This window comes from Rhinatrema bivittatum, chromosome 2, assembly GCF_901001135.1.
Source record: "Rhinatrema bivittatum chromosome 2, aRhiBiv1.1, whole genome shotgun sequence".
NCBI classification, from domain to species: domain Eukaryota; kingdom Metazoa; phylum Chordata; class Amphibia; order Gymnophiona; family Rhinatrematidae; genus Rhinatrema; species Rhinatrema bivittatum.
The window spans coordinates 228746525-228769210 of NC_042616.1; positions in this window are offsets into that span (position 1 = coordinate 228746525).

The window sequence follows — 22686 nt, forward strand, 5'->3', positions numbered from 1 at the left end:
ATGCACGTAAGTCCCGGGGCTTCGTAAAAGGGGTGGGAGGGGGCGTGTCGGGGCGTGTCTGGGGTCAGGGGGTGGGCCGGGGCATGGCGACAGTTCGGGGCGGGCCGGGAGGGCGGTCCCGAGTCCCCCGGCACTGCGGCCTGTGCCGGGGGATGCCGAGGCGGCGCGCGCAAGTTACACCTGCTTCAAGCAGGCGTAACTTGCACAACAGAGGTAGGGGGGGAATTAGGTAGGGCTGGGGGGTGGGTTAGATGGGGAAGGGAGGGGAAGGTGGGGGATGCGGAAGGAAAGTTCCCTCCGAGGCCGCTCCGATTTTCAAGCGGCCTCGGAGGGAAAGGAGGCAGGCTGAGCGGCTCGGCGCGTGCAGGCTACCGATTTTGCGCAACCTTGCACGTACTTTTTAAAGATCTACCTCTCTGAGTTTGTCAAAATCTTTATGGGATTCACAAGATTTTCATAACACAATGCTAACAGTATTCTAGTTCCTCAAACTAACTTATAATTCTGGAATTATCAAGATGACCATACTGTGAGTCATTGAAGAGTGTCAACCCTCACCCCTTAAATTTGGTCATGGGTGACATGCATGCTGGTATATTTCTATAGCCAAGTTATTATTATTATTATTTTTTTATATACCAACATTTGATCTGAGATATCACATCGGTTTACATTCAGGTTCTGTAGGTATTTAATAAGTTAATAGCAAAACATTCAAAACTCAAAAGAAAGCAATTCTACTGAGTGTTGCAGCATTAACTATGTACGTGATTGCATGCTTGTGATTGTCTCTGGTATCAGAGAGAGAGAAATCTCATGATGGAATTGTCCTTGTGCTGAAAGCACATCTCACTCAGGCTATCCAAAATCACACACAGAATTTCAATTCAACAACAAGAAGCAATGACTTAATGAAAACTTGCAGTTTGCATTTAACTGGCTGAAGAATCCTGCAAGTTTTTAGTACTTTAGAAGCTAATTTATGAGATCATCTCAGCTAAGAAGTCCATGATGAAACTTCAGTGTCACCTCTGGAGATTTGCAAAAAGGTTGAGGTTGAACTCGAACCAGGTAGATTTAGGCCTGGTTTCTGAACTTGTCAGATTTTTCACATTTCCTCAGGTTGGCTAGGAAAGTTTGTCAAACTTGATATAATGGATTTTTCCACAGATTTGACTGAATTTTTAATATCCAGAGTATCAAACTTGTGAGAGATTTGGAGCACAGTTATGTTGGTTTAGATAAGAGAATACATTCTGATGAAAAATAAACAAGTCATTTATTTATTTATGGATCTTATAAGTATTTCTAGATGCATATTTAATTTTATGCACTGCCTCCATTGTATGCAAATCTATGTCATGCACATTGATTGAGGATATTGTGAAAAACTGGCCTGTTTGTGGCTCTCGAGGACCTGAGTTGGCCACATCTGGTCTAATATCATATACCATGTACAACCTGATTGTTTTAATCCATAATGTGGCTATTTGAGCTTGCAAACTCTTGTCAACTTTTCTCCTTCATCATTACCATGTTAACAACCTCTTGCAATTTATCGTGAAGTCTTTGATACCAATGATTGATATTATGACTACTTTTAATAGTATCTACCAAAACAAGGGAGATGAAAAAATACACATGATATCATATAACTACAATCTACTTTATTACAATTTTATCACTTTCAGAAACATTAATAAATTATATGCCCAATTTTATAGATACCAGATTTACATATATCTTCAAATGCAAATTCAGACCAACCTAACAAATTAACACTGTAGAAGACGGATTATATGCATAAATAGTCCAAAAACAAACAAAAAAACCCCTAAATATTTAAACCTTTCTTTTAAATGTAAATATCATACAAATCCAGCAGAGGAATGGCTTATACAACATATAACACAAAAATCTAATCCTCCTCATGAAAACCTAGTCTACATTGTACAATAGATCTTCCATTAATCATTCTCAGGTCATTGACATGATAACAATTCTTCTTCCAAAGGTAAAACAAAGGGCTTATATCAAAATGTCCACTCTGGGCACTCATGGGAGTGTTATCCTGGGAAGATAAACACATTGTTACATCTTCCTCCAATAGTTATGGAATACCAATTGATGAATTCACTAGGCTTCATAATAGCTGGAAACAAAATCATCTGTTTAAAGATGCTGCACAGCATCCATACCTGCATGTTTCACCTATAAACAGTTTCCTCAAGGGCTCTTAATAAACATGTCCTGCTGATAGATGGCTTCCTCTGCTGGATTTGTATAATATTTATATCTAAAAGAAAGGTTTATGTATTTTGTATTGTTTTTTGCACTGTTTATGTGTATAATCCATCTTGTAAAACTTTTTTTGTTTGTCCATTTGTTTTATGTTATTTTTGTGGGTCTTATTTGTTAGGTTGATCTGAATTTACATGTAAAGATATATGTAAATCTTGTATTTATTAAATTGGGTATATGATTTATTAATGTTGCTGAAGGTAATAAAATTGTAATAAAGTAGATTGTTTGTAGTTTTATGATAAGAAATGCATTTTGTATTTCCCTTGGTTTAGTAAGTATGGCATGCTGATGCATGTTTTAATGTGAAGCATTTATATGTTTTTCTGATTTTAATGGTATGTCATTATGGTCAGGGATATAAATGGCGGTGTTAAATATATTAGGCGGAATTACTGAAGGACATCTAATTTTCTACAAATAGCTGCCTCCCCATTTCTGGCATCTGTAACATTATCAATGTTTTCTCTCATACTAGTTAATGCTCAGTCAATTACTAAGAAAACTCTGGTGATTTTTTATCTTTTACATAATTCTCCATGTGATGTAATGTGGATAACCAAGACATGGCTAACTAATTCAGATAATGTTTTGGATAATCAGATCTGCCCTCTTAGTTATGCTCTTATTTCACATAATAAGCCTGGGAACATGTATGGGGGTGGCTTGATATTAATTTTTAAGCAACAATTAGAATTTTATCAAACTTCCTGTGAAATTTCACCCGATTTTGAAATCCCACTGGCCTGCTCCCAGCAGTTTAATATTTACCTGATTTACTGCCCACCAGTGTCATTGTTATATAAGTATTCTCCTTTTGATTGAAGTATTTGTTAATGTAAATATAAATTTGAAATCTACCTTTGTTGTTGGGAACTTCAATCTACATCTAGATTAAGTCACTCTCTCAGCTGTTTGTGCTTCTTTTTTGGACTCCATGCTAGTATTAGGTTGGAAGCAAGTGATCCAACAACCACAAATAATGCTATTCTTTAGACTTTGGTTTTCTCCAACCCTTTTTTTGCAAACTAGAATGCTGTTCAACTGAATATTCTTAAAGTTCCCTGGTCTGATCATTATTTATTAATATTTATTGTGCCCATTTCATAATTGGGAATACCAGCAACTAAATCACTTGATATTATTACTAGCTCAAGGTGAGTTACATTCAAGTACTGTAGGTATTTTCTTGGTCTCCAGAGGGCTTCTAATCTGTGTCTATAGGGAGAAGCCTTCGTAAATCATGCCCTGAGTTTGTAACTGAGGCAGTGAATGATGAAATGACTTCCACAAGGTCATGAGGAGTGGCAGTGGGATTTCAACCCTGGCTTTCCTGATTCTCAGCCTTCTATCCTAACCACTAAGGTCCTCCTCCAAAGCTACAGAAAGGATGATAGTGCAAAAGCATCCTTTCTGTAGCTTTGATCACAGCAATGGTCTACAAAGGGGGTCATTTTCCAAGGAGTTACCGTGGGTGATAATTCTGCAAATTGCACTAACAGCCGTTAACACGATTTGTGAATTTTTAAATCAGGGGGCGGAGTTGGGGCAGAGCAAATGTAAAGTAGGGAGGATTTATCGTGTGCCGCGAAACAGCCGCAGTGTTAGCGCGGCCAATAACTACAGCCTGTTTGAGAGAGAGAGAGAGAGAGAGAGAGAGAGAGAGAGAGAGAGAGAGAGAGAGAGAGAGAGAGAGAGAGAGAGCACCTTGCTATAGTGCCTCCTCCCTAGACAGGTATTTGTATCCCTATGGGAGGCCCACCTAGTAACTCGAGGTGGGGTTTAGGTATGAGTTTAGGGGGTTGGGGGCCACTTTGACATTCTACTTGAGATGTACGAACAGAACAGTGGTCTCTTGTGACGATTTGCTGGCCTTCGGAGTGAGGAAACTCACTCCAAGATGAGATTTGTGCAATGTTCTCTCCACCTAGCTTGATGGACACTCTACCTGGGCAACAACAAGCTAGGTGGAGAGAACATTGCACAAATCTCATCTTGGAGTGAGTTTCCTCACTCCGAAGGCCACCAGAAGTGGCAATAGTGAGTTGATGTGCCCGGCAGGGCTGAAGTCCCTCTGATACTGGAACTATGATCTCTGAGTTGCTGAGCTGTAAGGAGAGACTATAGGTAGTGAGTAGACAGGGTATGCTGGACATACCCAGTGGTAGATGATACACTCACAATTGTAGATATTTGTAATGTCTTCTTATGCAACAGAGAGTCTTCAGTATTCAGGAACAGGAGCCGTAGGTGAGTACTGGTTCCTATAGGCAGTCTGAAATAGAACTCACAATAACTGTGTAAGGGTTGGCTTCTGGAATAGAAGAGAGGCTAGGAGAGATTTAGGAACATAGGCCCTCGTGGACTGAGTACCGGTTCCTATCTGCAATTGATAATTGTTAATCTATCCTTTCTCTTCAAACAGCCATGTTCGACCTCCCTGTTTTAATGTAATTGTTAATCTATCCTTTCTCTTCAAACAGCCATGTTCGACCTCCCTGTTTTAATGTACTCCCTTCAAAGAGCGGTCTCCTCTTCAGGTATCAGGTTAAGTACCAGAGATGTGCGAGGTGGAACTGATGAGCATCTCTTATCCAATAGGTCTGAGGCTCCCAAAGATGGTTTTGGGGCCAAAGCCTTTTCAGGCAAACAAAACTCAGTTTCTGTACAACATGTAGCGTCTCCAAATTCTTGAGTTCAAGTTCGTATAAACACGATGACAGGTAGATGATGAGATTTGAAGAATCTCGCAGAATGAATAATGAAGTCATCAGCAGTGAGATGGGCTGCCATGGACATCACTGAGGTTTCAGTGGAAGTGGTGATGTAGACACTGGTCCATAATCCACTTCTAAGTCGCTCTTCCGCAAGATGCTGAAAGAGATGATGGCAATACCAGCAAAGCAAATAGGCTGATGGATGGGGATATCTTCTTCTTCGGAACCAACAGTGCCATAGACTTGCGGCACGACTTCTGAGTGAACCAACCTAAGTTGATAGTGACAGGTATCTTCTTTGGAATCAACAGTGCCATAGGCTTGCGGGCACAACTTCCGAATGAACAAAATATAAAGTTGATAATGAGAGAAATCTTCTTCTTGGGAATCAACAGTGCCATAGGCTCGTGGGCACGACTTCCGAATAAAACAAATGCGAATGCTGGTAGCTAGAGATGTCTTCTTCTTTAGAACTGATGATGGCACCAGCAGAAAGTCAGGCTGGTAATGAGAGATATCCTCTTCCTTTTTGGAATCAACAGTACTGAAGTTCTTCAGCACAACTTCCGAGTGGATAGAACATGGTGAATATCTCAATTTTGTAGTCCAGGAAGACATTAAGGGTAATGAGCGCCACTTAGCTATGGCACACATAGCAACCGCTATGTAAAACAGCAGATAATAGAAAAACTGCTGGTGATGTTGATAAGATCCTCCAAAGAAGTGGTGGTGAGTCGTCCAAGGCCCACTTCAAATTGTGATACAATAGCGGATCTTCAAATTTATTAAATGGACTCCTCAGGTATTCCACAAAACATCTGAGATTAGAGTTGTCCCCTGCCCCTGAGTCCTTCAGGGCAGAGATTCAAACCGTCTCTGGTTCAGGGTTCACTAAGGCTAGATGAGAGAGTGGAGGAGATATTGCTGTATAGCCCAAGAACAGTCCTCCCACGGGACTCAGGATTGTCCATTTCCCAGACGAATAGGGCAAGCAGAAACATCATGGCCTGGCTGACTGCAGTGCATGCACAGGCCATTCTTCCTCCTATATCTTCTCTCTTTAGAAGTCAAGTGTCCATGACCAGGTTCCTTCTTCTCTACAGCAGGAGGTGTTGTACCCCCTCGTAGTGCAGGAGCATTGGTTTGCTTCAACCCAGGTAACACCTTAGGCCGGAGTTCCTTTACCTTGTCTTGGAGCCGCCAGTCAATCCGAGTGGCTGAGGATATTAATTCTTCCAGCGAGTCAGGTGTCTGATGAGCAGCCAGCTCGTCCTTTAAACGGGTATCCAGGCCTCTGCAAAAGAGTGTCTTCAGACATATAGGGTCCCAGCGAAGCTCCGCTGCTAGAGTTTTAAATTCAATGAAGAATTGTAAGCTGCCCTGATTCAAGAAGCCTCGAGTCTTCTGGAGTTCTCTGGAGAATCGAACAGGCGCTGCCAGTGGTACAGCTGATCTTAAAGTTACCTCTGGTAACTGGACTTCTTGTATAGAACCCGTGCTTTGAGTCTTCTGCGTATGAAGCTGGTGAAAAGCTGCAGTAAGTTTCTCCAGGGTTTCTTGCTGTTCTGAAAGGCGTTGAGCTAAGCCTGGAATAGCCTGCAAGGCAGAAAGATGAGCCGGGTCCATGGGGCACAAACTTCAAATACCTTTAGCTGAATCCCCAGGAGTACTGCTTTTCTAATGCTTCTTCTTGGACGCTGAAGTCACTGAAATTTAGGCTTCCTCAAATTCTTTTCTTGAAGGCCAAATTCAAAGAAGTTAATCTCTCCAAATCTTCTCCAATCCTTTTTTTGCCAGAATCACTGAAGTTGAATTTTCCAAATCTTCTCAATACTATATAGCTGGATTCATGGAGTTAGCAATCTGTTAAGAATCTTGCTAGGGAGTTAGCAATCTGTTATAAATCTCCTCCAGGAGATAGCAATCTATTATAATCTGGCTGCTGGATACTCCCATTGAAGGAGGAGTTAGCAATCTGTTACGGAATCTGCCAAGGAGTTAGCAATCTGCTAGCGCTTACCCTACCAGGAGGGCTGGTATCGATCAGCTCCTCCCAAGGGGAGGAGATAGCAATCTGATAGACTTGGCTCCTGTAGGAGGAGGAGTTTAGCAATCTGTTAGTGCTCTGCTTCCCAGAGGGAAGGAGTAGCAACTGTTATACTTTGTTCCTGTAGAAAGATGAGCCAGCAACCTGTATGATCCCCATGGGGAGATAGCTATCTGAAATGGATCAGCTTCCGCAGAAAGAGGAGTAATGGTCTGATGTGGGTTGGCTCCCACAAAGTGGCAGATGATAATACCGCTCTATTAGTGTAAGGAGTAACACTTAGTTGAAATAGTGAATCCCTGGGCCGATGGCAGATGACAGCACCTTCAAGTGGAGATCCTGAGAGGAACAACCGGCTAGACTGGAGAATTGAGACAAACACAGATAGTTATTTATTAGACTGGAAGTAGAACCACCAGAAGTGGCAATAGTGAGTTGATGTGCCCGGCAGGGCTGAAGTCCCTCTGATACTGGAACTATGATCTCTGAGTTGCTGAGCTGTAAGGAGAGACTATAGGTAGTGAGTAGACAGGGTATGCTAGACATACCCAGTGGTAGATGATGCACTCACAATTGTAGATATTTGTAATGTCTTCTTATGCAACAGAGAGTCTTCAGTATTCAGGAACAGGAGCCGTAGGTGAGTACTGGTTCCTATAGGCAGTCTGAAATAGAACTCACAATAACTGTGTAAGGGATGGCTTCTGGAATAGAAGAGAGGCTAGGAGAGATTTAGGAACATAGGCCCTTGTGGAGCGAGTACCGGTTCTTATCTGTTAATCTGTAATAGTAATCAATAAGATATAGGTATGCGATATCTTCTGAGGAAGAAGAGAGTCTGAGAAAGGTATTAGGAACATAGGCCCTCGTGGAGCAAGTACCGGTTCCTATCTGCAATCTGCAATGGTAACTCACGATCTCCGTACCTGCAATAACGTCTTAGACTGAAGGGAGTTTTCGAGATTAGGAACAAGGGCCCTCGTGGAGCGAGTATCGGTTCCTGTCTGTGATAGGACTCACTGTGTTCAGGTCTGCGATCGCCTCCAGACAATAGGAGTCTTCTGAGTCTTCGGGAACGTAGGCCCTCGAGGAGCGAGTACCGGATCCCGTCCAATAATCTGAAATCAAGAAGAGAGAGAGAGCGGAGCCCCCGAGGAGCAGGTACTCCTGGTAAGTTTGAAAAGGCTGAGCAGTGGAGAAAGATTTCCCCTTGCTGACTCGGATCGTTGTTCCAAGTATAATTTGATGCTCTATCAACTCCACTGACAGAGCATTCAACTTAACCCACTCTTGCTCCAAATGCCTCAAAATTCTCAGGGAACCCATTTTCTTGTGGGCTGCTCCCAACTGTATAATAGAGATAAGCAATCTAGTGGACTTTTCCCTCCTTTCCCACTTCCTATGAGAAGCTAAAACTATAAACTTCCCTCTAATGACCTAATTCAAATCATCTCACGCTAACTTTGGAGCAATTTGATTATCATCATTCAATAAAAAAAGAAAACTCATCAATGGCCCACCCTAATACCTCAGCCATTCACCCATTTCTAATCAGGGCCTTGTTCAGTCTCCAAAATCTACATCCTGGAGTCCCCTGACAAGCTCTAAGTGTATGTAAATATGTTCGTGATCAGTCCATACTACAGGATCTATAACAGCTTGCTCCAACCAATCCATTAGGGAGGCATCTATTACAAAAAAGTCAATTCTGGAGTAGGAGGAAGATTTAAATTGTTTTAAATAAATGTTTAATTCTGATGCAGTCTTCACATGTGACTAAAATTCCTGTCTTAAAGTGAATACCTTTTGATTTTCCCACTTTCACTCATACAAGTAAATTTTAAAAGATGCACCCATAAACACGCATATTGGGCACGTGAGCAAAAATACGCTCACTTTTATATTGTGTATACTTGCACGTGTGAACCATTTAAAATATCCCTACCATGCTTATGTGTTGGAGCCTTATGCATGTATATGAGTGAGAGTGAGAGAGAGAGAGAGAGAGAGCACCTCTTTTAAAGGGGCAATCCGATACTCTCTGTATATCCCATTGCAAGGGGGGCATTTTCAACGCAGGGTGGGTTGGGGGGGGCAGTGTTACAAGGGTGTATAGACCATTGCACCCTAGGCAGATCAATGTAACACTGCCCCCCTCCAAAGCCCACCCTGCGTTGAAAGTGCCCCCCCCTTACAGAGGGATATAAAGAGAGTGTCAGATTGGCTTTTTAAAAGAATCTCTCTCTTTCTCTCTCTCTCTCTCCCTCCCTCCTTGACTTGCACTTTATCAGGACCAGTAATAAAGTTATTTGCATAACTTGGCACATGTTGCCATGGTCAATCTTGCAAAATTTGGGGGTTATGTGTGTACATCTTGGCCCCACCCCAGAACACCCCTTTTCTGTCTCCTTATTCTTAACACGCATACAGGCTTCTTAAAATTGGCGTTGCTCGCGCACGGCCCACATACACATGTATGGGGCCATTTTTGTGTGAGCAACACTTAAAATCTATCTGATAGATTTTAGAGTGTTATAGTTCATATGTACAAGGCGCTCAAGCCAAAACTTGTAATGAATGGCTTGTACAAAATATGAATGGTTTCTCAATGGTAGAGCCTTGCTATTCATCTTATAAATGTCAGAGTCCTTTGATGCAGTGAACAGAATTTCTTTCCCATTTTTTACTTTGAAACTGTCTTTTGTCAAAGATCATTTTCAATCTAGCATCTGTTAGTTTGGAAACCGATATAAGGTTTTCAGCTGATTCAGGTACATATCATACATCTCCAGCTATCAGACTTCCATTGTTGCTGTCTCTGTCAGTCAGATCTGTTTAGTACTGCAGTGCAGTCATTTAAGTGGAAGTTCACACTATCCAGTTAAATGACGATGCACCAGAATCTACTAAGAATGGTACTTTGATGTCAGAAACCTCTTGATCAATATTGCTTGACTGTACATGGAATGGATATTGGGGACAATATTTAAATGGTTTAATCAGCTAAGTCCCAGATTTATCTGGGAAAGCTGTGGGATTTGAAAATCTTGATTTTTTCATTGTACCTGACTTATCTGGCTAAAAACTTAGCCAGATAATTAAGGGATGGTTGGGGGGGGGGGGGGGGGGGGGGAGGGGTTCTGTGGTGGAGAAAATTATCCAGCTAACAATTATCATTTCAGTTTGGGCAGAGTTAATGGTAATGAGTAGCTCCTAACGTGGTATTCAATGGAGTAATGTGGGTTTTAATGACACCTTTCTTCTGTGCATTGTGCCTGTGTTACTGGGGAAAAAGTTGAGAGAGAGAGAAAGAAAGAGAAAAGAGAGAGAAATCAATATGTCACTCTATTTATACCATTGTAAGATGGGGGTGCGGTAGGTTTAGGGGGGTGGTTTTACATACATAGTAGGAGGTACGAACAGTAAAGTTGACACCACTGAAGATTTTCTGCTGTTTGAATTAATGAAAGATACAAGAGGAGTTGATTTGTACAATGTGTGCCTCCTGCCTTGCAATGCACGTTGCTCCTTCCCGAGCTTGTCTTGCTGTTTCCATACTTTATTTGTTCCTGTCAGTGTGCCTGCTGTTTTCTTTGCTTGGTTGTGCCCTTGCCTTGCTCTCTGTACCTTGTCATGGTCCTCATTGCCTTGTCCTGGTTCTCATTGCCTTGACCTGTCTGTCTTGTCCTGTCTTGTTTCTCAGTTTCTCAACTCTCTTTGTCCTTTCTGTCTTGATCTGCCATCCAGGTTCTGATCCTTTCTTAGATTTTAACTGCCATCTTCTTGTTGCCTGCTCTGACCCTTGGCCCGGACCTGTACTCCGTCTTCTTGCTGCCTACCCTTTCCTTTGTCCTGGACTCAGACCTCTGTCTACTTGCTGCCTGCTCTGACCTGAGGCCTGGACCTGGATCCCATCTTCTTGCTGCCTGCCTCAACCCTTGGACTGAACATGACCACGCTCTGCATCCTGCCTGCCCTGACCACTGTCGCTACCTGAATTCTCCCTATCCACCCCTTGAGGGACTGTCGCCTAAGCCCAGCCAGCCCCTGGAACCCAAAGGCTCTACCAGAGGGGAATGGTACAGGGGAAGCTATAGCTCTTGTCCCAGCAAAGGCATATCTGGCAGCTTTCAGCATGGGCCTAGTGGGTTCATCTGTTACGCTGCGCCAACCATGCCACAGCCTAAGGGCTCATCGACCATGACATTCTGCTTATGTGTAACCACAATCATGTATGGAAAACCCATGTAAACAATAACAGTAGCAGCAGAACATCTTTTAAAACTTGCAGCAGGCTGAATGATCAGACAAGGGAAGATGACTCTTTGCATTAAACTTAATTTCCACTCACTGATGTCTCTGATGCTATAAACAATGATTTTGCTGCTGCTGAAGAAGATGATGCTCAGTAATGGTGTGTCCGCACTAAATGTAGTGGCAAGGACAGCAGAAAAAGTGTTGGGCACACAATCCTATTGAACAGTCACCTATGCTTGCAGACAGCATCTGAAGTTGGACACTAGCATCACTGAAAACAAGACAAGTGTGTCTTTCAAATACCACAATTGCCAATTGTCGTTATTTGTGGGGACAAAGGTTCAGATCAACTAATGGAATGTGCTGTTCCACACTAGCAAATTTCCAGCGATACATTTTTCTCTACTACGATTGTTTCTGAATTATGCAGAGAGGTCATGGAAGCAATAGTCAAAGCATCAGAAAACTGAAAGGGCAAAAACCACATCTTTGTACAGATGTGGACCAGTGGACAGAGCATTGACTACATGTCTGTCACTAATTACTGCTATCGTACCTCGATATGGAAACCGTTAGTAGCAATAGCAGCAGCAGCAGCATCTTCACTAACAGCATCACAATCACTAGAAAGAGAGGCCAAAGGTCTGGAAGAGGGGAAGCCTTTATTATTGCTATGCAAGCACACACATGTAGAGTTTTGCGTGGACACACTACAAGGCAGAAGATGCATTTCACAGGTTGCAAGGGCTATCAGTGGTTTTTACTTCATTCTTTGGTTGCCGACTTTGCATCAGTTGGTGACAGTTCAATGTCATAGCTCAACTGAAACAAGGAAATAGAGATCAGGTTTCTTGTTTTGCACATGTAATCAAACTGGTTGTGAACTACTTTCTGTCACAAGTGGTGAAAATGCTATTCATAATTTGCAGGCCAGATTCCCTCTTTGCCAGTAAGCACAATGCTTTGAATGATTTATGCCCTCTTCAGCTGAATATGAAGGTCCCAACATGTTGAAACTCTAACTTTTACATGTTGGATTGCTGGTATGAACAACACAAGGCAATCGATGAATACACTTTGGTACTCCCTAAAGCTTTGGAGGGCACTTCTTTGTTGCTCAGGCAGTGGAGTTTAAAGAGAAGTGAGTGTAGAATACATTTTTTGCACTCAAAAATGCAACATTGCCGTTATGATGCAGGTCTCAGTGAGATCTTCCTGATGATATATATGCTGGCTGGAGAAAATAGTTGAACAGCATGCAAACTGAATGTGAGAATACTGAAATATCTTGACCTGTTAAAACTTGGTTGACAGCATGTTATACAGTTTGGGTACAGATGGTCAAATAATGGCCAAGAGGCATAAAAGGGAATATCTAATTGCCACTTTATTGGACTCTTGCTTTAATAAGATGGCAACGTTTGTGGCAGGAGGGGAAGAGGCTGTGAAAAGATGCAGTGAAATTCTTGCTGAAAAGTTTAACAATTTCATTGAGCAAGACATCCAAGTCACTGTCAGACAGAGAAGAATCAGCAATGGGAAAATGATTATGGGCAGCAAAAGATTTAGAAAACTCTGATTCAGCATTGAAATAATCACCAGGTTGTGCTGAAGGTAGTGTGATGTATTATCTGATAATGTTAATGACAATGCTCATGACAATGGCAGTTTGAGCTTGCTTCCACATTATGAACTAGTTTGTCAGATTACAATGTAAATCATCAAAAGAACATAAGAGCAACCAAGTTGGGTGAGACCAGCGGTCCATCTAGCCCAGCATCCTGTCTCTGACAGTGACCCCAGAGTTATTAGCAACACCCAAAAGATAAAAGCCAGAGTTCATCAAACCAGAGCTCTCTCTGGATTATACAAATGGTAGAAACCTAGCCACCACTCATTTCTTAATATTTGTTTAATTGCACGTCTTCTAGGAACACATCCAGTCAGTCCCTTCTTGAATGCTGCTATCCTGCATGCTGGGACTGCAACCTGTGGCAGCAGATTCCACAATTTAACTAACTACTGACAAAAGAAATATTTTCTTGCATATGTTTTGAAGCTGCTAACGCACAGTTTAATTGGATGCCTCCTATCCTAATATTTTTGAACACTGTAAACAACCACTTGCTTGTGGTTTGTTCTTTTCCATTCATGATCTTGGAGACCTCTATTTTGTCCCCCTTCAGTTTTCTCTTTTCCAAGCTAAAATACCTTTACTTTTTCAGCCTTTCCTTGTAGGAGAGATGTTCCAATTCTCTTACCATTCTGGTTGGTCTTTTCTGTATCTTACCAAGCTCCACCACATCCTTTTTGAGTGAAGCAAGCAGAATTGTGTGGAGTACTCCAGATAAGGTTGCACCAGAGCTCTATACAGAGATGTGATAATATCCTTGGATTTGTCATCGATGTAATTCCAAATTGTCCCTATCATTCAGTTGGCTTTTTTGACTGTTTCTGCACACAGTGCTAATGGTCTCAGCATATGGTACTGTAAGCGGTATAAGAGTGTTCGGGAACCTGTCTGATACTGTGCCCCTCATTTCCCCTTCTCCCCCTCACTTATCGGGGCCAGCAGTGCTACAGACAATTACCTCTAATACCTCTTATACCTACTCAATCTGAATAGCACAGAAAAGATCGCAGGTTTTATCCAGAATCAGACTTTTATATGTCAGACTTTGCAGGTTAGCATTTAGAAGAAAATAAACAATAAATGTCGCCAATGTCCTTGCTACTTAGCATTGTTTTATATTAAATAAAGCTCTGCATCATTTGTGGATTGAAACATGCCAGAAACCTTAACCTGCTTAGAGTATTGATAAAGGTAATTAGCTGGCTAGCCCCCCCAAATTTAGGGGATTACCTTCTGTTTTATTCTGGAGAAGTCTCTGCCTGGAGGTCTCAGAGACAGTCTCTGGTGAAGAGAATGTGCATTCTTGGTCCCTGTCACAGACTCAGCTGAGAAGGCTTGTCTCAGCCCAGGAGAATAGACGCCAGCTTCGGCACAGGCAGCCAGGTTGCAGCAGTAATCTTACTTGAAGGTATCTTGTCTCAAAGCCAGGAGCTCTCCTTTCACGGATGGGAGGGGTAAGGGTGATGCCTCGTGAGACATCTTCTGGTGTAAATGGTCTTTCAGTCACCCCTCCTATTTCCTTCTCTCCCCTAGTCTTTTAACAGCCCAGAGATGCATATGTAAACAGCTCATGCATAGTCAAGAGTGGGATGGATGGGGTCATTTCTTCACTCTAGATTGCTGGCCTCCCTTTCTCCATTGGGGGGCTCACAGCTCATGCTGCATGGACTCTGGACTGGGTCTGGTCATGTCTTGACCATCGCTGTTTTGCCATGTCAGCAATTCTTTTCATTTCAGATTGCTGTCCCATCTCTCCCTTTGGGTGGGTGGGTGGGGTCACTGCTCCTGTCTGTTGAACTGTTTTTGGATAGTCTGTTTTTCAGCTCTCAGGGATTAAGTTGTTTTCAGAGTTCATCTATGAGCCTCCTTCTTGGATTGGTTGTTTAGATTTGTTTTCAAGTAGACATGAGTTGTTTGTGAGTCTTTGACCTGGCTGTCCTGGGGCCACTTGAACTTACAGCTCTTAATCAGACAAGCAGATAAGATAAAGTGGGTAGCATTGTTGTTCTGGTCAAAGTTCCTTATCTTGTTTTTCAGTGCTGAAACAATGTTCCTTTGTTGGAACATATATGTCAGTGTTCATAGAAGTTAGAATTCATATTTTGTTGTATACAGTAGTAGAACATCTGGTATCTCCCTTACAGTACATAGTAATTAAAGGTTCCTCTTTTCATAACAATTTCTCAGAGTGAATCCCAGCATTGTTTACTGTTAATTTGGGTTGTTTTTCCCAAATCATATCACTTTGCAATTATACATATATATATATAAATATATATCTATCTATATATCTTCTGTAATATTGTAACATAGTAATGATGGCAGAAAAGGATCATATGGTCCATCCAGTCTGCCCAGCAAGCTTCTTATGGTTGTATCTGCCGTGCCTTGCAGGTTACCCCATGTTTCTCTTATGGTTATTAACTGCCATTCCGTGCAGCTATCCCCAAGCCTTATGATAAGGGTAGTAATATTTTCAGTCTAAACCAAGCAACTGTCAAGCCCATAAAAATTACTGTTTTTGAACTTGGCCGTAGAAGTAGTCCTGTGCTTTTTCCCTTAGGTCTGCATACCAGTAGCCCATACCATAAAAGTCAGGGCTCATATTGGTTATCAACTAAATCCAATTCCCCTTTTTCCCCTCTACTGTCAAAGCGGAGAGTGATGGTGCAGTTGCATCAAAAGCATCAAGGCTTATTGGTTAAGAGTAGCAATCCCCATGCTTTCTCTTAAGGGCAGTACCACCACAATGAGCAGGTTACCCCCATGCTTATCAGTATCCCAGACCGTAAAAGTCAGGGTCCTTGTTGGTTGTTCTCTGAATCCAATTCGCTGTCGTCGTCCCCCTCCCCCCCCCTTGCCATCACAGCAGAGAGCGATGTTGCAGATGCATCAAAAGATCAAGGCTTATTGGTTAAAGGTAGTAATTCCCTTACTTTCTGTCTATATTAAATTCTGTTTGCCACTTAAATGCCCAAGTTTCCAATCTTTCTAGGTCCTTCTAAATTTTTACATAATCAGCTTATGTTTTAATTATCCTATATAGAATGATATGATCCATACATTTCACAACCTCATTTGTCACTCCATTCTCTAGATCATTTCTAAGAAGACTGAATAATACTGGGCCTAATACCCACCCTTGGACACTCCACTATGTACCTTCCTCCAGTTCAAGACCTGGCCATTCAATCCACTCATTGTTTTCCTCCATTTAATCAGTAACTGATCCATAAATATATGTTGTCTCCTATCCCATAGCATACTAATATAATGTTCCCGAGTAATCTCCTGTGTAGTACTTTGTTGAATATCTTTGTAAAATCCAAATATCCTATGTTGAATGGTTCACCAGTATCCATGTGCCTAGTTGCAATTTCAAAGAATTCTAATAATAAATAATAATAATACATATGTAGATAATTTTAAAACCCAACCACCGATATTCAAACATAGCCAGTTTCAAAGTTATATGTGTAGGTTTATCAGAATAATGTTATGTGAGGATTTTAAGCAGGACTTTTATCCCTGTGACTATCCAGGATAACTTATCCAGCTAACTTTAGCTGGATAAATTATCCATTTTCTAGGTTTTTGAAAACTGACCTCTGCAAGTTTCTCTTTTCACCCCATCTCTTTCCTGGTTCTGTACCTTGCTGTGTTAGTCTGTCACTGTTACTGCCCACCCTGCTTCTGGCCCTCTCACATTGTCAAGGAGAACCCCTGCCACTGCTAGTACCATTTTGTCTCTTTATGGTGCCTTGGGGTATTAAAGTCACTGTTGGTACTGCTTTGCTGCTCTTTTAGTACCTTGGGCTGTTTATGCTTCTGCAATGCGACCAGGTACAGTAATGGACCTACACCTCAGTGCCAGGACCAGACCTCAGAAATGGACCCCAGTCTGGGCCTAGTACTGGACCCTGGTTACAGATTTAGGCCTCCATGATGAGACCAGGCCTCAGGGCCAGGCATCTATGACAGAACCAGGCTTCAGAGTTGGCTCTCAGTCTGTCCTGGGCCTCTCAGTCTGGCCTGGAATTGCCCAGCCAGGGCCACTGATGGTTCTTTGTTTAGCAATTTAATTTGTTTGTTTGTTTTGGGAGTTTGGAAAACAAACCAAACTGAAAAAAAATTAAACAAACTTTAGGTAGATGAAAACCCCTAAAACATAAAAACAAAGTGAACTAAAAATTTTGGGGCTACACATTACTAATTGCTAATAAAAATATCAGTAGCAACAGGCCCGGTGCGACCAAGTGTTCTCTGAATCCACCTTGTGCAATTGCACAAGGTGGCACATCCAGGGGGTGGCTTCAGGAGCAAGAAAAGGCCTGTGCTACTGCCGGTGGACCCAATCCCACTGGTGGAGGAAGAATCAGAAAGTCTGTGGGGGTACCAGCACGCTCCATTCCACTGGTAGCAGAAGAAGCCTGTCCTGCAGCTCCTCCTCATGTGCTGACTGTGCAGTAATTCAACACTCATGGTGCTAGCCCTTCCTGTATTTTCATCTCGCAACATGAGAACACAGGAAGGGCTAGCACCGCGAGTGTTGAATTACCATTGGGCTAGCATGCAGGTGGAGGTGCAGAACGGCTGCTCTCCCCAGCAAAGAAGATTCAGGCTGGTGGCAGCAGCAGCGGAGTAAGAATGTCCCGTGGACCTTGCCTGCCTGATCTGCATGTGTATGAGTGAATAGGAGGCTCCCTGAGATGGATGTGTGTGTGAATGGAAGCTTGCCTGGGGTGTATGGGTGTGAATGGGAGCTTGTCTGGGTTGTGTGTGTGTGGGTAAATATAAGAAAGAGAGGAGAAAGTTTGTGCACCCACACTCACTAATCCATGACAATCTCAGGGTAACTGGAAATCAAAAGTTCCCAGGTATGGAGAGCATGAATTTTTAAAATCCTTTTTAGTTTTATTTTTTGGGTGTTATTTAATGTGCCTACTGTGTTGAAATATTGTATTGATGTTTGGGGACATTTAAAAAAATTGGATGCTAGTTTTTAATTATTCAATTTTTTTATTTGTCATCTGTTTTTGGAATATTATTATTAGCATGTCTTTACTATTATGAATATGTATTTATTTTATTTCTTGATTTTATTGTTTGATGTTTGAGGAATGGTAATGGTTCTGGTTTTTATTGTTCCACTGCATACAGAATCTGGCTTCTTGTGGTTTCCAGTTCAGGCCTTGTCACGTTTATATTTTTGCTTTATGGTTGTTGTATTCTGTATTTGGTGATGGTCTATTTATGCTCTGCATATGTGACTGAGGTGAAATATTCTCCTAGTATTAGTATTTTAGGGCTCTTGGAGGTTCAAGCTCACATAGAACCACCTTACAATAGGCCTAATACCATATGGGTTCCAAGTGTCTTTTTTGTAAGGATTTCTGGTTGGCATCACAGCAGTGTATGTAAATATTATGTAAGTGATATTTTTACCTCAGAATATTATACTTTGAAATTTTTCATGTAAAATGTTATTATAAATGCATAACTTTTATCTGTGTGTGTGGTGCAGGTCGGAGGGGGGGCTGGGGACGGGGGGGGGGGGGGGGGCATCGTGCGAGGCTATAAGTTTCATCTAGGGCACCTAATACTCGGGGGGAGCAGATCGTATCAGTTTTCAGTTTGTATCACTGAAGGGTCCTGGGATTTTTTTTTGGGGGGGGGGGAGGGGGGGCTCAGGACAGACAGTGAATTAACAAGGGGGTAGGGGGGGTTGCACAGGGCAGCAAAAATGCTTGTACTGGCCCTGAGTGCCAAATGACTTTCTGTTTAACATATGGAAAGAGAAGATCTTCAAGTATCAAAAGGTGCAGAGACAAAGAAAATGTGGTAGAAATTACAGAAAAAGTCTCAGTTGTATTGGGTGCCACTGGTCTGACTAACAGGAACTTCCAGGCACACCTTGATATTTTGCCTATACATATTACATCTTATGAACTCCAGAAGGAAACTCTTTTTGGCAAAATGCAAGTACTGAGGTGAGTACTAGCAGTAAATTTGAGAAATTAAGATCATACTAAATATAAGCTGGCTTGTTTTTATTTTATTGCAGGCGTGAACAAACTGACATTACAAAATCTATAAAAATAAACCTGTTCTCCAGTTTACATTCCATGTACAATTATGTTTGCAGTATAAAATCATTTTTGTCAAAGCAATATCTGTGTGTAATATAGAAACTTTACAAGTCTATTGCACAATATTCAGAGTAAGGTTCATTCTTGCCATGGTGTGTGCAAAACAAATCCATATGGAGACATTACTTTGACAGAAAGTAAATTGTCACAGTGCACGTGCACAACACACACTGAAAAAAACATAGAGACAGTTTCTTTCATACAGTGTAACTTTCCTAAAGACACACATTGGGGTAGATTTTCAAAGGGGTACGCGCGTAAGATATGCGCGTACCCCCCAAAAACCTACCCCAAACCCCCCCTGTGCGCGCCGAGCCTATTTTGCATAGGCTCAGTGGCGAGCACAAGCCCCGGGACGCGCGTAAGTCCCGGGGCTTGCAAAAAGGGGCGGTCGGGGGCGTGGCCAGGGGGCACGGTTAGGGATCAGGGGCGTGTCTGGGGGCGTGTGGGCGGTCCGGGGGCGTGGCCGAGTGCCCCGACACAGCGGCCTGTGTTGGGGCCTGCCGCGCCGGCGCGCGTAAGTTTCTACTGCCCAGAGGCAGTAGAAACTTCTCCGATAAAGGTGGTGGGGGGGGGGGTCTAGATAGGGCCGGGGGGGTGGGTCAGGTAGGGGAAGGGAAGGGAAGGTGCTGGGGGGTAGAAAAAAGTTCCCTCCGAGGCCGCTCTGATTTCGGAGTGGCCTCGGAGGGAACGGGCAGCGTGCGCAGGGCTCGGCGCGCGCAAGTTGCACAAATATGCACCCCCTTGTGCACGCCGACCCCGGATTTTATAAGATACGCATGGCTACGCGCGTATCTTATAAAATCCAGTGTACATTTGTTCACGCCTGGTGCGCGAACAAAAGTACGCGCGCGCGTATGTTTTTAAAATCTACCTCAGCAAGTACCCTGACAGTGGCTGAGTCTGCTCTCAGACTGCTGATATATTTATTTATTTTATTTAAAAGAATTCTGTCCTGCACTATGCCCAGCTCTAGATGAGTGACAATAAATAACAATGTACTGTGCAACAAACAACAAAATCTTAGGACTCAGCTTGCAGCTTCTAGTAGTATTGTATACTAAACAGCAGAGAAAAAGTGCATGAAAGCAGTAAAAGACAGGACACTTTCTCAGTCTTCACAATTCTTTTTTATAATCTTTCTTCTAACTCTTAACTCTGAGAAGCATGGAACTTCTCAGTCTGTATGTTCACTCTTAAAAATCACACACAGAAGTGACTAAAACGGTGCCTATTCAAGCTTTTTTTTTCTCTCTCACATTCAGGGAAGCTGAAATAGGCTGGTAGAAAACTGCTTACAAATGATTGGTTCGGCTCCTTCCCACAATCCCCACTGGCTCCAGGCTGTCTGACTTAAAGAAACAATGCATTGCTTCCCCCATAGGCTTTAATGGGCAACAAAACAAAATAAATGAAAATAAACAGCTTAAGTCCAGACAACAAGGAATCCTGGTGCAGGAGTAGGCCCCTGGGAAGGTGTATATCTAGCTAGGCCTAGGAGGGCACAGGAGACCCCAGGGAAAACAAGAGGAACCTTAGAAAAGGCCCAGACCAAGAGAATATAAGTTGTGAAATTCTTTTTTTGTTTATAAGCTGTGAAGATATACAAAGTATTTTCTGTTGTTACTTAATAAAGTTCCTGAATATTCAGCCAGAGCCTAGTTTGCAGATATTCTCTGGCCATTCTGGCTGCACACGGTGCCACATATGGTGTCAGCAGTGAGATTTCTGAGCTACGCATACACAAACAGAAAACCATGCCAAACAGAAGAAAACATTTTTTTCCTTTCTTTTTCATGTATCCTGGGGCCAGAGGCAGCGGCTGCCCAAGAGAGGGATTTAAACAGGCTAAGGAGAATAGCTTCACTTGCAGAGATGGCATTAACAGTGAGACAGTGCCAAACAGGCAGGGTTTGGTTTTCAAAGAAAAAAGAAAAGATAGGTGAAGGCATCTTGTGCAAGTGCTCAGAAGCAGTGCAGAGCCTTTCACAGATTCACTGAGTAACCAGGACCAATAAGCCAACATGGAGCAGGTGATACAAGTCCTGATGGAAATCCAGAAGCAGTTTCAGAAAGCTGTTCAAAGCCTATATGATCATTTCACCCAGCTGTAAGCTGCCCCAACACGAATGAATCCATCACCTCCCATGATGTTTATAAAGAAGGCAGGGGAGGTGCATGAGATCTTCTTGAGAACCTGCAAAAGATCACATGCACGACAGGTGGCCAGAAGCCTACTGGAATACATACCTGGCAAATATGCTTAGAGGCAAAAGCCAAATGGCCTTTCAAGCAGCCAGTCTGGAGGGAAGGGCCATCTATAAGGAAGCCAAGACCGCCATCCTAGAAAGGGCAGGATATACTTCAGAAACCTTCTGACAACAGTTTCAATTGGGCATTATACAGCCCGGGGAAAATCCCTGAAGACTATTTCACCGAATGAAAGACAAACAGAATGTTGAGAATTATGCAAACAGAATATTGGGAATTATTAGAAAGGGAAAGGGGAATAAAACGGAAAATGTCATAATGCCTCTGTATCGCTCCTTGGTGAGACCGCACCTTGAATACTGTGTACAATTCTGGTCGCCGCATCTCAAAAAAGGTATAGTTGCAATGGAGAAGGTACAGAGAAGGGTGACCAAAATGATAAAGAGGATGGAACAGCTCCCCTATGAGGAAAGACTAAAGAGGTTAGGACTTTTCAGCTTGGAGAAGAGACAGCTAAGGGGGCATATGATAGAGGTGTTTAAAATCATGAGAGGTCTAGAATGGGTAGATGTGAATCGATTTTTTACTCTTTCGGATAATAAAAGGTCTAGTGGGCACTCCATGAAGTTAGCATGTGGCACATTTAAAACTAATCAGAGAAAGTTCTTTTTCACTCAACGCACAATTAAACTCTGGAATTTGTTGCCAGAGGATGTGGTTAGTGCAGTTAGTGTAGCTGTGTTTAAAAAAGGATTGGAAAAGTTCTTGGAGGAGAAGTCAATTACTTGCTATTAATTAAGTTGACTTAGAAAATAGCCACTGCTATTACTAGCATCAGTAGCATGGGTGTAGACTTAGTTTTTGGGTACTTGCCAGGTTCTTATGGCCTGGATTGGCCACTGTTGGAAACAGGATGCTGGGCTTGATGGACCCTTGGTTTGACCCAGTACGGCATGTTCTTATGTTCTTATGATGGAAATGGCTGCAGCTAAAGCAATGACCAGCTTCTAGGTAGCCAAATAGATGCTTTTAGAACAGTTCTTAGATGGGCTCAATCAGCCCATGTGGAATTGGGTATGTTGGCATCCCGGGCTCACTTTGAAAAAGCACTAGAAGTGGGAGATGCCTTCCACTAGGCCACACTTATGTATCTGTGTTGCCAGCCTTCTTCCTTTTTTCCTGTCCTGTCTCCCTGGAGTGGGGGTGGGTGCTATGTAGTCCTGACAGTCTGCACCCCTGGGGTCAGCAGATGGAGTACCATCCTCATTGTGGCCTCCCCACCCACTATGGGGGTGGATCAGCTTTTTCATAGCCACAAAAGAATATGTCATATCAATTTACAGAATAGTTGTAATAAAACCACTATCATTC